The sequence below is a fragment of the Carassius carassius genome, chromosome 23 (genome assembly GCF_963082965.1).
Source record: "Carassius carassius chromosome 23, fCarCar2.1, whole genome shotgun sequence".
NCBI classification, from domain to species: domain Eukaryota; kingdom Metazoa; phylum Chordata; class Actinopteri; order Cypriniformes; family Cyprinidae; genus Carassius; species Carassius carassius.
The window spans coordinates 15,370,528-15,383,927 of record NC_081777.1 but is presented as its reverse complement, the minus strand read 5'-3'; positions in this window follow the sequence as shown (position 1 = coordinate 15,383,927).

The window sequence follows — 13,400 nt, the reverse complement described above, 5'->3', positions numbered from 1 at the left end:
CGTCAGCAGTCCAGCCGACCCCTTTGTCCTCTTCCTTTCCTCCCATGAACTTACTACACTGGTGCCGAAACCCGGGAAAGGAAGAAGGAGTGCCGCCGCTATGCAGAGTCCTTCCTCTACGCCATTTGCAGATGTTATTTCATCCCTCGCGGCCCTACATCAGGAGCAACACCAGGCCCTGCTGGACTTGAGAACGGATCAGGAGCGGCGATTCCACGCCATCCTTCAAGCCCAGCAGGAGGACCGCGAGAGGTTCCGGAGCTGGATCGACCGGTAGGTTCGCGCCGAGGCCACGGGACCCCCCGCGGTTCCCACTCACTTACCCCTCCACAAGATGGGCCCAGAAGTATTCCTAGAACTGTTCGAGAAATCAGCGGAAGCGTGCGGCTGGCCCCGCGACCAATGGCCAGTCCGTCTCATACCCCTGCTCTCGGGCGAATCCCAGGTGGCCGCACAACAGCTACCGGTGGCGAACCTCCTAGTCTTCGACGACCTAAAGAGGGCCATCATTCAGCGGGTCGGCCGGACCCCAGAGCAGCACCGCCAGCGCTGCCGTTCTCTGGACCTGGGGGAATCCGGTCGGCCCTTCGCGATGTGGATCACATCATCGACCTCGTGGTGCTGGAGCAATTCATCGCTCAGCTACCGAAGAAGACAACCGAGTGGGTCCAGTGCCACCATCCCACGTCACTGGACTCGGCCATCCATCTAGCAGAGGACCACATGGTGGCGTGCCCAGGGGTCGGCGAACCATTAACATCTCTCTCTCCCTCTTTCTCCTCCCCGTCTCTCTCTCGACCTGTGCCTCTCCCTAGGTCCCGTCCGCCCAGCCCTCCTCGTGTCCCGCCCCCTCCCAGCTTATGGCTGCCGGAGGGGACAGCGCTTCCGTTTCTCCGCTCTCTCCGCGCCAATTCTCCAATCCACTCCCTGCCACTGGGGCGGCGGGGAGGTCTGGGCTGGCCTGTTGGCGTTGCGGGGACCCGGAGGATTTCGTGGACAGGTGTCCAGTGATGGAGGTGGGGACGATGATCCGAGTCCCGGATGTCCCACAGGACACCCCCGGTCAGGCTGGCGAGTACCAAATACCTGTGAGTATCAAGGGGGGTACATATCCGGCCTTGGTGGATTCAGGATGTAACCAAACCTCAATCCATCAAAGCCTGATTCAACCGGGGGCATTGGATACAAGCCGCGTGGTTAAGGTGCGGTGCGTACACGGGGATGTGGTGGAGTATCCGGTAGTCCCAATTGTTATTCAATTCCGGGGACAAAAGCATAGTGTGTAGGTGGCGGTTAGTCCCCACCTCCGGCATCCGATATTTTTGGGAACGAATTGGCCCGCATTTACGGTTTTATTGGGGTCGTTATGTGCGGATGCCTCTTGGGGAAAAAAGGCACGGAAGGAGACCGCGTGGGTGCAGGTGGGAGAAACTGAGCCAGGACCGCTGTGTTCTGCTTCAGAGGAACCGAGTGAAATCGGGAGACTTATTCTCTCGGGGGGTTGATGACTTTCCTCTGGAGCAGTCTCAGGATGAGACATTAAAACACGCGTTTTAACAGGTCCGCTCCATCGATGGCCAGCCTCTCCAACCTGCCCACCCGCTCACCTATCCGTATTTTGCCATTTTAAAAGATCGGTTGTATTGAGTGACCCAAGACGCTCGGACAAAAGTGAATACAGCCCAGTTGTTGATTCCGAAGAGCCGCAGGGAAATGCTTTTCCATGTGGCTCATTCTAATCCTATGGCGGGCCATTTGGGACAGGCAGCAACACTGAATTGCCTCATGACCCGTTTCTTTTGGCCGGGCATTCTTGACAACGTGCGCAGGTGAACCCACCGGCCGCCCCAAAAACGCCCTTGCGCCCTCTTCCCTTAATGCAGGTCCCCTTCGAGATAATTGGTATGGACCTCATCGGGCCATTAGAGTGATCTGCACGAGGACATCGCTTTGCATTAGTCATAGTTGACTATGCAACACAATATCCTGAAGCAGTGGCCCTCCGCAACATTACCGCTAAGAGTGTTGCGGATGCCCTGTTTTGTCTTATCTCCCGGGTGGGGGTTCCGAAAGAAATCCTCACCGATCAGCGCACGGCGTTTATGTCACGTACGCTATGCGAACTGTATGGATTATATAGCATTAAATCGATTCGAGCTAGCGTCTATCACCCACAAACCGACAGCCGGTCGAACGGTTTAATCACACACTTAAATCCATGATCCGTAAGTTCGTTCATGAAGACGCCAAGAATTGGGATAGGTGGCTAGAGCCCTTGTTATTCGCTGTGTGAGAGGTCCCACAAGCCTCCACGGGGTTTTCCCCCTTCGAGCTTCTCTATGGACGCCAGCCCCGAGGGGTGCTGGATGTACTGAGAAAAACTTGGGAGGAGGGACCATCTCAGGGCAAAAACGAAATTCAGTATGTGCTGGACTTGAGAACAAAACTCCACACGTTGGGGCGGCTATCAATGGAGATTTTGTTACAAGCCCAGGACCGCCAGAGCCAGCTGTATAACAGGGGAACTAGATTACACAAATTTGCAACGGGAGAGAAAGTACTTGTATTACTCCCAACGTCGAGCTCTAAATTAATGGCTAAGTGGGCAGGGACCGTTTGAGGTCGCACGACAAGTCGGAGATCTCGATTATGAGGTAATACGGTCCGATAGCAGACATCCCAAGTCTCCCGGAAGTTCAGGGAGTCTCCCGCATATTGAAAGCGGCTCCCTGAGACCCGCAAATTAGTTAAAATCTCCCGGAATCTAGACCGAGCAAGCAAAAGCGCGCATGCAAAACAGATACTGTGTTTCAAACCGTGTAGCGCACGCACGGCAGAGAGGGAGAGGGAGCGAGAGATCTTGCGTTTGCGTGCTAATGTGCTTGTGTGCGAAGCGCATGTAAGACAGAGAGCATCCTGACTGGCCTGTTTCTGCAAATCAACCAATCAATTGTCAGTGTGGGCGGGCTTTTATCTCTTCTCCCGAACAAAATTAATCAGTGCCCATGGTGGGTTATATGATTGCAAAAGGCATGTTGAGGTGAGTTGACAAGTTTCATTTCATCTGCATATTATTCAGGCTAGTTGCCAAGGCTACATGAAAACAACAAACTCCTTAGACCTGTTTAAAGTTGCAATGGAAAATAAATAAAAGCAGTTTACATAAATTGTATAAACAGATTATATAAATAGTAAAAGTAATCTACATATTTAAACATAATTAACGAATAATTACATAGGCCTATAGCTTATAGAAATAATATTTTATGCTTCTATATCTTTTAGGGACCACAACATGTTAGGGAGGCTAAGCGCAGGGAAGGCTGCTCCAATATATCTCTGTTCTCCAGATAGGCAAAGTCTCACTGAGAAGGTGACTACAGCTGAGGTGCATTTCCTTCCTTTGGGGGGGGGGGGGGGGTCTTCGGGATACCTCCCTGAAATGACTTTTTGCAGGTTGGGATGTCTGCGATAGGAACGGGGCCCATCAGATCTATCACCTCAACCTCCTAAAAAAATGGAATGAGGCGGAATCAGTGATGTTGGCAAACGGTGATTGGTGTGGAGGATGATCTCGGACCAGAGGCGAATGTCAAACCACAATCCCTCGCCCTGGCCCCAGGGAGAGATCACCTCTCACCATCCCAACTCACTGATTTAACGAAATTACAGGCAGAGTTTGCCGACGTCTTCTCGCCCCTACCGGGCCGTACTAACCTGATTCAGCACCATATCGAGACCGAGACGGGCGTGGTAGTTCGCAGTCGGACGTATCGCTATATCAATGGCAGTGAACTCCCGTAGAAGACACTTCACAAACAAACTCCACCAATGGTGAACAGTGTTTTGTCACAACCACTGCATTGTTACACCACTCTTTGTTGACGTACACACACAAGCCACCCCCGTGAGCCTGACCAGACAGTGCTGTGTCTTTGTCCGCTTGGTAGCAGGCAAGTCCATGCAGCTGAATGGCAAAGTCTGAGCTGTTGTCATTTAGCCATGTTTCAGTGAAAACAAACACACAACATTCCCATGTCTCATGCTGTCTAGACCTACTGAGTTGAATTAAGTCCAGTTTGTTTTCCAGAGAGTGAATGTTTGAGAGCTTGAGTGATGGAATCGCTGATCTAGTAGGGTTAGCCCTTAGCCTAGCTCATGTGCCTTCACAGTTGCCACGCTTCTGCATCCTCTAACACTGCCGCAGTTGCAGTTTTGTGCAGGTAGCAACATTAGGCGGGGCCGCAGTTTCGGGGTTCGACTTCTGTAGCTGACGGAGGCCTTGAAGCTTCTCATCAGTCACCGCCGAAAGCTGATGTTTGTACACTCTGCCGATTTCCAAAAGGCTTGGTTGATCATAGATGTATTTCCGAGTGTTTATCTGATGATTTTGCGATAAGATGAGACTGTTCGAAGATGAGGAAATGAGACTAACAGACAAAAACACAGTTTTAGGGACCCAGAGTAGCCACTGCATCCGACCAGGCCACCATCTTGGTTCTCAAAACATAATGTGTTAAAAGGAACAATCAGGATCATCTTATCATGTTTTAATCTTGTATCATTTTGGTATATAAATACAAAACTCGCTCTATACTTTCTAAAAGTATCTTATTTATTTTCATTGCTGGAAGGAGCATCATCTGAAAAACATTAAAACATGCTGGGATTGCTCTGTCTGACTCCATATACCATAGTGGGTAGATATGTACTGTTGAGAACTGTAAACTGAACTGTATTAATGCACATCACTAATGACCTAACTTTGACAGAATGCAATTTTATTCTGTTTGCAATAATAATAAAAAAAAATATAACCATTAATAAGGCACACCCTGATTCTGCATATTTCTTACCTAAGATACAGTCTTGGAAAAAAATAGCCATAAATGCTTTTCTGGTCCAGGGGAAAATATAAGCATTTCCTCTCTGTTTTTTTAAGCTGGCCAGTAATTTCAGACATTCCAAGCAAAACTTTTTGTACGCCCTCGGAATTCCAAAGGTTTGTGAAAAAAAAGATCTCCACTCAACAAGACCTAGTTCAGTATACACAAATGAAGAATCCTTCCAAATTCAGTAGTCAAGAGGACAGAAAATCAGTAAACAGTTATAGAATACTCAGATAAATACAGAGTTTGGGAGTTTGCATGTGTCCATAAGGCAGACCTGTGTCAAAGGTGCTTGCCAAAGGCAAAGCATCACTATTACTATTCTCTTTGGGAATCAAGGTTTTCCACAGACCCTTGAAAGATGTGTCAAATTATGCAGCTTATTGGGGAGAGGTGTGCTATGACTTTTATAAGCAATCAGGCATATGATGATTGTACAGCTGGCGAAAAATCAGCTGAAAAATTGCATAGACTTTGCATCGTCGCCAAATTTGACAGCTCATAGCGCCAAATTCTGTAGAAATATGTGGGTCGTCACATTTGAAGAAGCTGGCAAGAGTGCGAGAACATAGACCGCAATGGGGTGCAAGTTGTATTATGGTGAGGGACGGTCGATGAAACAGCATCTGAGCTCATGTTTTTCCTACTATAGTAATTTACATAGCAATTTTGTATAAAACATAACTCATAGAGACATGTGGGGCTGCTCATTTTACTCAGGAAAACAATCAGTCTCTCTGTGAAGCTGTCAAGCCATGCCCTAGCAACCATTTAGAGCAGCCTAGCAACTGATCCCTTGGATTGCCATTGTAAATGCCCAGATGGATATCACAGTGTCATACAGACATTGGAGTGGGCTCGTTTGACTCAGGGAAGCAAACAGTCAATCATGAATCACCATCGACACTTCCTAGCCACAGCCTAACAACCACTATCAAGCACCCTAGCAACTCAAACTCAATCTTAACAGGCATATCTTCAAATCTGAACGTCATAGAAACATGGGGGTTAGTTTATATCATTCAAGCAACCTTTGGAGTATCATCATTGCCAACTGCCATGCCACTCCCTAGCAACCAAACAGAGTAGCCTAGCAACCATTTAACAATACCTATATCTGTTTATCAGAACATCATAGAGACAGGTGAGTTGGTTCTTTTGACTCATGCTAGCAAACAGAACTCTTCTAAACATGCTAGCAGTGAATAGCTACATGCTAATATTGATTGGCTAAGTGCTAAAACATCCAAAAATTATAGGTAACTGCTCAAATCTGATAGCATCATGCTAACAATGCTTTAAAACGTTATCATTACTTAGCTAAGTGCTGAAACATGTTAAGAACGTTAAAAACATGCTAACACATGCTAGGATTCCATACCTAAGTGCTAAGACATGCTAATATAACATTATCTGTTTCCTAAATTGCTCACTCATTCCCTAATATATAGTGTGTGGAAGTTGAATGCACTATATTAGAAAGGAGTGAACAAAATGAAGTGACAGAATCGGAAACTGATGTATATGATGCACGTTAGAGATATTGTTTTGTAATACTCATGTTAATTAAAAAATTCAAATGGAATATTATTAAAATATTGACAACATAAATAAACACATATTAGCACATTTCTAATTTTATGAATTTATTATTTTTTAGTACCTTAAATCTCTCCTGAGTAGCGTTTTGCGCTTAGATAATATAATGGTTGTACAGAGTTCTCAGGTGACTGTTAATTTTACATCAGAATAAATGTGCTACCTTCAGGTGACTACTGGACATTTTTAAATCATCCACCAAATTATCATATTTTTTTTACTTTGCTAAGTTAACAATAATACCACCTCAGTAAATTTATAAAATATTAAACTGAGTTAATTTCTTCATAATAAATTTGAATATAAATGATGCATGAAATAAACATTAAAGCAGAAATAATAAAGATGTAAATGGCATCTCTCATTCAAACGCATTGGACATTAGACATCAATTGTACACTCGAAATCAGAAAGCATTGTGGGTAAAAAGTATTGAACGAATGTAGTGAATGAAGTCAATTGCTGTTTCTGAAAGCACTCACTCAGTCACTCATTCACTAATCCCTTAATATTTTATGGCAGTTGAGTTCACTATATCAGGAAGGAGTGAACAAATAAATAAGTGAACAGATTCGGACGGTGACGGTGACGTAGCCTATACACTGCGCGTGAGACTTGGAGCTATTGCTAAAACATTGCCATATGTACTTTTATATTACTTTAACCTCATTTTAGAAAATAATATTAATAGAAATTATACTCAAAATTACTTTATATTGCAATTATACATACCTCTGTGTCAGCTTTGTGGTTTCATCGATGGTATATAATTCTTTTTTTTTTTTCTGTAAAGCTTTTATGTTCATAATCATTTAATGCTATTAAAATACTGAGAACAAAAATAAACACACATAAACATGTTCATAATTATAGATTTATTATTTTTATTATCTTGACACTTGCTCAAGCAGTGTTTTGAGCTTAGATAAGATGGTTGTAGAGCGTCCTCAGGCAACCGTAAATTTTACATCAGAATGAATACACTACTTGTTATTAACAAAAAAAAAAATGATCCACCAAATTATCATCATTTTTGTAAGTTAACAATGATGCCACCTCAGTAAATTAGGCAAAAATATTCAACTGAGTTATTGCCGACATAACATATTTGAATATAAATAATGTAGGAAAAACGTTAAAACAGAAATAATAAATATGTAAATGTCATCTCTCATTCAAACTCGCTTGCTCCCGCTCTCGCTTCCAGCTCAACGCTACTCCGCATTGGACTGTGTAAAATAGTGCTTCAGCGAGTGTACATCGGTTGTACACTCAAAATCAGAATGAATTGTGGGTAAAAAGTAGTGGACAAATGTAGGGAATTAAGTAGTTCACTCAGAATTCGGACAGGTCTACAAAATGGCTGACACCCCATATAGTGCACTATATGGTGGATAAGGAGCGGTTTCAGACACAGCAAATCACTCAGAGTTTAGACAGAACTACGATATGGCTGACAGCGTTATAGTGCACTATATAGTGGATAGGGAGCGGTTTCAGACACAACTATTAACTGTATTAGCATATTGGAAAACATATTAGTATCTTATTAAAATATATTTGACATGATAATAGTGTTATCTATGTTAGCATCATGTTAAAACCATGATAACATCATCTTAACATCACGCTAACAACAATAAGCATATTGGCCTATTGCTAACATAATGCTAAAACAATTAGCATGTTGTTAACAAGATGCTAAAACAATTAAGGCTGATTTATACTTCCACGTTGAACCTATGTCATAGCCTATGCATAGATGCACATCCTAAAGCCTGATTTATACTTCTGCATTGGACCTATGCCGTAGCCTTTACGCCATGGTCTATGCATCAGTTTTCATTTATACTTCTGCTACATTGCCTGCGTCGACATGCAGTACACATGCAAACCGCTAGTCTGCAGTGTCCACGGGCATTGCCGGTGTAACCTGCAGTACCAGGACAAAAGCCGAAGAAGAAGTGCCTCATCAGAGAAGCATTATATCTGTGACGGCGGCAAATAAATATCAAATAATTAAATAATTATTTAAAACTACAAAAGGAGACAACAATAGAAGAGGAGAATATGGCATTCTTTCCATCTGCAAAAGGACTTGTACCATGGCAGATCAACAATGTTTTCTGCAGACATATACTGTTGTATAATGCTATTTAGTATAATAAATGATAAGACTATTGTTCTTTGCTTTGTTTTATTTTATATAAGAAGGTGTAACATTAAAATCTATTAACGTGCACATAAACACACACAAAACCCAAGCATATACGGAGGGAAGGATTCTAGCAGACCAATCACAGCACTTGCGGTCTGCGTAGAATTGACGCGCTGTTAGATTTTTGGAGTGGTGCACATCAGGCTACGGTATAGGCTACAGTTTAGGATGTGCGTCTATGCATAGACTACGGCCTAGGTTTGATGCAGAAGTATATTTCTACCTTAAACCATAGACTACGGCATAGCCTGACGTGCACCTCTCCAAAAATCGAACAGCGTGTCAATTTTACGCAGACCACAAGCGCTTTGATTGGTCTGCAAGAATGCCTCCATCTACACGTGCTTGAGCTTTGTGTGTGTTTATATGCACTTTAATTATTTTAATGTTACACCTTATTATATAAAATAAAACAAAGCAAAGAACAAGTGTCTTATTATTCATTATAATACAAAGCATTATAAATCAGTAAGTTAGTTTTCCGCGACAAACAATGTTGATCTGAAGTTGTTGTGGAGATGAAAAGAATGCCACCTTCTCCTGTTCTGTTGTCTCCTTTCGTAGTTTTAAATAATGATTCAAAGATTTGATATTTATTTGCCACTGTCACGGCTATAATGCTTCTCCGACGAGCCGCTTCTTTTTCGGCTTTTGTCGTGGTACTGCGGGTTACACCAGCAACATGCCCGTGGACAATGCAGACTAGCGGTTTGCATGTGTACTGGACATTGACGCGGACAACGACACAGAAGTATAAATGAAAACTGATGCATATCCTAAGGCGTAAAGGCTACGGGGCATGTGCAATGCAGAAGTATAAATCAGCTTTTAGGGTTACTATTAGTCCCTAATACCATGTTTTGATATGGCAAGCACCACTCACATTTTCTGAAGAAAATACATATCAAGTTGTTTCTACTGTTATTTGGCTGGCATTAAACAATTTATCTGGAAACAATGAGGGGTCGTCCAGCAAATTTTAAACCCACTGAACTGGTAAGAAACAGGGTGTTAGTGTATACACTTTGCTGCTCTCTCCTCTCACTGACTGTTTATTTTGGTGCTTTGATTAAATTTATTTACTTATGATTTGGTTCAATTAGGCATAACTAGAAGATTCATTAATTATTTTAATGAAATGGATGCATGTCTTTTTTCTTTCTTTTTTGTGTGTGTGGCGGGGGCGGGGGACTGATACACGTTGTGCTTTAATTTTTAGACAATTTAAAATTTCTTTCAGAAAGGTTTCTTAAAGACAAAAACATGCAAAGTTCATGCTGCATAATCTGACTTCATCAGAAGCTACCTAAGCAGAACATATTTAACATTAATCTGTTGCTAAAGAGCAAAAAAAGAAGGACTTCAAAGACACAAGGTGAAACATTCAAACAAAAATTGCATTCTGCAAAACTTACTTGAATAAGACCCGTGTTTCTCCTTAATAAAGTCTCTGAAACCCAGACTATGATTTTGGGATCCCTTGTGATATGCAGCTCTTCTTCTGCAGCAGATACATAGACTAACAAATATAGTCAAATTCATCTAGAAAAACTAGGAGGAGAGGGGAGGGAATATAGAGAAAAAAGCGTAAGAGAACTAAGGAGCATTGCAAGCCCTGCCCTACATTAAAATGGCTGTTTATACAATGTTTGCGGACTTCATTGGATTCACAAGGCAACTTCCAAGAATCTTATTCTCTCTTTTAGTTTTTTGAATGGTTCCTTATTCTAATTTCAATCAAGAAAATCCCAAATCATTTGTTTACATTATTATAGCTGATAAGTATAGCATAAGCCTTATATTGGCCTTCAGTCGGGCTAAGTTCAAAGATAAATAGGAATGCACCAATGTTACAATTCAATAATAGGGCCTACAATTCAAGATAAGGTGATGACTCATATTAAAATGCTGTTCTGCATCCCTCTTCTGCCACCACCACAGGAAAGGATCCACTGAGCTTAGGACTGCCGAGAAGCTCCGGTACATTTGTACCTCTTTCTCTGCCTTTTCAGTGACTGAGGGCGCACTGAAGTTGAAGCTGATGTTCACCTTCACCCTTTGCAGCAGGACCTGGTCTTCGTCTTTAAAGATCTCCCCTAGAGCTGTCTTAAAATATAAAAAGGCATTATGATAATTCATCAAGCATTATGTGATCAATACAAGTATGTCAGTAATAATATCCATATATTACATGTATTACTGCTGGTTTTTCTGTCTTCTGTGAACTGATGCTCCTCTTTCTGCTGCAGCAGCTCTTCTCTCTTTTTCCTTATGAGTCACTTCTCCACCCTTTAATAAAGCATGCACAGTAGTAAATTAAAACAATATGTATATAATAGAACACATAAGTCTACTTTATAATCATGAACAAACCTTGTTTCTGCTTGCAAATGTGACAAGCTGGCCCAAATAGCCTCATCCTGAACCTTGGTTTTGAACCTTTAGCCTCCTCAAGAAACCATTCATAAAGGTCATAATTTATTTAATCCTAACAAGATTCATTTTTTTTTTTTTTAATTTGATAATGAATTTTAATTTTGAATAAACAGCACAAGTGAATGGACTATGAAATTATTATAAATGAGATACATACCATGTACCGTGGAGAGAGATCTGTCCAGACCTTCTCCTCGATAGCTCTCTTGAAGGCATAATCATCTTCCTCCACCTTAAACTTCTTCTTGAGTTAGTCCAGGATCGGGAGGACCTGCCCTGCAGTGGCATTCTTGTCAAATGACACACAGAGCATAGAGTTGTAAAGGATGCACATGGTGTTGAAGACGTCCTGGCACTTCCTCGTGTCATCATCTGACACTCTCTCGAGTCAGAGAAGAAAAGAAAATGTTTTAGAATCAGTCTTATTCAACTTTCAAGATTGGTTATGGACTATTTTTAAACAATTAATCTATAATTGTCACTGTCAATCACCTTTTCAGCTGTGGGTCCATTGAAACTGTCTGGATGGCAGGGTGTTGCTTGAGGAAGACCTCTACCATTATAAAGAGGCTGTTCCATCTTGTTCAGACATCCAAGGTGACGGCATGTTCAGGAAGGCCTTTAAGAACACAAACAAAAAACATAATTAAAAAAAAATAATTCAACACAACGTCAGACCAGCTGGTGACTGTTTTCATATTGTAGGGCTTTTGGGCTGTTACATTTAGCATGTGTGCAAAACATCCCACCTTCATAATCTGCATCCTCTTTTCTGCCACATCTATATTTGCAGCATTGTCAACTGTAATTGTAACTAATTTTGACTTTACCCCAAAATAATCTAGAATAATCTCCTCAACTACATCTCACCCTGTCTGGGAGACATAAACTTCACATGTATGAAGGACTTTCTCCCTTTACTCTGCCTCTACTATGTAATGGACAGTGACCGTGAGATATTGGTCTGTGCCACCCTGCTCCATCCATCAGCAGTCACTGCAACATGGTCAGCTGCTCTCAGATCCTCATGCACTTTTTTCTTCTCAATGCTATACCTAGCTGGTATGAGTGTTTTGGAGAGAACATCTCATATTTTACTTTGCAAATATTCTGCTCACTAAAATTATTCTTCAATAGGCCTGCATTTAGGAAAAGGCATTTATTTAGGCATGTGTTAACCTCAATAACTGTATGTACCATTTATGTAAGTGTTCATTACATTATGCCAGAGCTGCCTTGGTTGCTGTTTTCCATTGTCTATGATGTTTGTATACTGTAGTTTATACAAATTACCTATATCGTTTCATACTAAGGTTTCAGATATCTCCCAATGTTAATGTTATTATTTGTTTAATATAAATAGCAAGGTACAGAATCAGATCAGGGGAGTAAGGTTTACCTGTACAGCACCTACAAACTGGCCTCCATTACATATGTCTACAGTAACAAGTACTTATTACAACAAAGAGAAATATGAGCAATATGAAATGCCTAAACTAGTCTTACAGATCACAAAGGCAACAAAATAAAGGGTACATATTGTAATTATTTGTAGATGTTAGCCATCTAGCTAGCTAGTTAGTCTAATTACCGTTCTCATACCTTTCATTTCAATTTTGTGCATAAGGTGGAAAATGACATACTAAAACTAAGCAAGCAGTGATGTAACTGAAAATAAAACAACATTAAAAAAGCTTACATTTATTGTAATTATAATAATAATAAAAGTAAAATTAAATAAGCAGTTAACTCAAGCAAAAAAATGTTCCATGGTGTCAGTGTAGCTAGTTAAGATAATCTAAAAAGGCTATTTAAAAATACTACGTAAACATCACAGGCTAATACACAGTCGTTAACCTGTAATTTTTTACCTCTATATTGATATTTTTCTGCTCCTTTCCTTTGCGTCCCTCCCTGTCTTGTGCCTCTGATAAAAAAAATGTTTTCTTTTTTTTTTTTTTCTTACATTTTAAGAGCACATAAATGGCAAAACTATTTTAACTGCATAATGCATAATTAATGCATTTTGATGATGTGTTATACATCATGATGCAAAAAGTGTGTAAATATTCCAACAAGCTGTGAAATCTTATTTTTCAATTACGTCAATTTAATTTGATTCTAAGATTATTTTAATCAGTTCGATCAGTACTAAAAATGTTATATCTGTCAGAAATTATTTTGCTTAATATATGGGTGTAGGAGCACACGTGGTCACAAGAAAATAAATAAATAAAACTTTCCTGCTGCGTCCCCAG